At 44.9% G+C, this 1393-nt stretch overlaps 1 protein-coding gene across 1 annotated transcript in view; it reads left to right on the top strand.

Moving 5' to 3' along the window:
* The window catches only part of FANCA (Fanconi anemia complementation group A), a 75617-nt gene that overhangs the window by 4099 nt on the left and 70125 nt on the right, over positions 1-1393 (top strand). The window lies entirely within an intron of this gene.

Genomic DNA, 1393 nt, shown 5'->3' with positions numbered 1-1393 from the left:
AGAAAATCGCTTTAAGCCCAGCAGTTGGAGGTTGCTGTGAGCTGTGACGCCATGGTACTCTACCAAGGGCAACATAGTGAGACTCTCCCTCAAAAAAAGAAGAAAAGAAACAGTAGCATCCAAAACATCCTTCAGGAAGCAGCCATAGCAGGATGTGCCCCTTGCTATGGAGGTGTCCCAAGCTGGTTGTACTGGCTCCACAGTGGAGACAGGAAGCCAGGGACACTTTCTAGGTGTCTCTCCTCCCCCTGGTTTGAGAGCATAAGTTAAGGAAAATTGTTGGGGAATAACAAAATTATTTCCTGGCCCTTTTTTCTTTTCTTTTCTTTCTTTTTTTTTTTTTTTTTTTTTTTTTTGAGACAGAGTCTCAAGCTGTTGCCTTGGAGAGGGTGCCATGGCTTCACAGCTCACAGTAACCTCAAACTCTTAGGCTTAGGCCCGCGCTTGTGGCTCAAGCTGCTAAGGCGCCAGCCACATACACCTGAGCTGGCGGGTTCGAATCCAGCCTGGCTGCCAAACAACAATGACGGCTGCAACCAAAAAATAGCTGGGCGTTTTGGCGGGTGCCTGTAATCCCAGCTATGTGGGAGGCAGAGACAGGAGAATCACTTGAGCCCAGGAGTTGGAGGTTGCTGTGAGTTGTGATACCACAGCTCTTTACCCAGGGTGACAGCTTGAGGCTCTGTCTCAAAAAACAAACAAACAAACAAAAAAATTCTTAGGCTTAAGCAATTCTCTTGCCTCAGCCTCCCAAGTATCTGGGACTATAGGTGCCCACCACAACACCTGGCTATTTTTTGGTTATAGTTGTCGTTCGGCAGGCCCAAGCTGGATTCAAACCTGCCCACTCTGTGTGTGGCTGGTGCCCTAGCCGCTGAGCTATAGGTGCCCAGCCTCCTGGCCTTTTACATTTTTATTATGTAGGGAGAGTAAGGCAGGAGAATTGATGGATTGGTCAGAAAAAGGATTTACGGGGCAGCGCCTGTGGCTCAAAGGAGTAGGGGGCTGGCCCCATATGCTGGAGGTGACAGGTTCAGACCCAGCCTTGGCCCAAAAAAAAAAAAAAAAAGAAAAGAAAAAGGATTTACAAAGTATGAGATCTTGTTGGTTGTAGCTTAACAGAGTTAAGGAAGGTAGGAAGATATGCCACAGAACAGTGATTTTCAACCAGTGTACCATGAAAAATTTTAAAGATTGTTAAATTGTTTTTGAAAGAAGTTTAAAGATGGTAAGTATACTCATTTTTTACTTTTTTTTTTTTTTTTTTGAGACGGAGTCTTAAGTTGTTGCCCTGGGTAGAATGCTATGGTGTCATAGCTCACAGCAACCTCCAATTTGGGCTCACGTGGTCCTCTTGCCTCAGTTTTTCTTTTTCTTTTTTTTTTTTTTTTTT

The sequence above is a fragment of the Otolemur garnettii genome, unplaced genomic scaffold, assembly GCF_000181295.1.
Source record: "Otolemur garnettii isolate 467f Iridium unplaced genomic scaffold, OtoGar3 scaffold00185, whole genome shotgun sequence".
NCBI lineage: Eukaryota > Metazoa > Chordata > Mammalia > Primates > Galagidae > Otolemur > Otolemur garnettii.
Note: the sequence above shows the minus strand (reverse complement) of the source record. Positions and strands in the feature narration are given on the sequence as shown.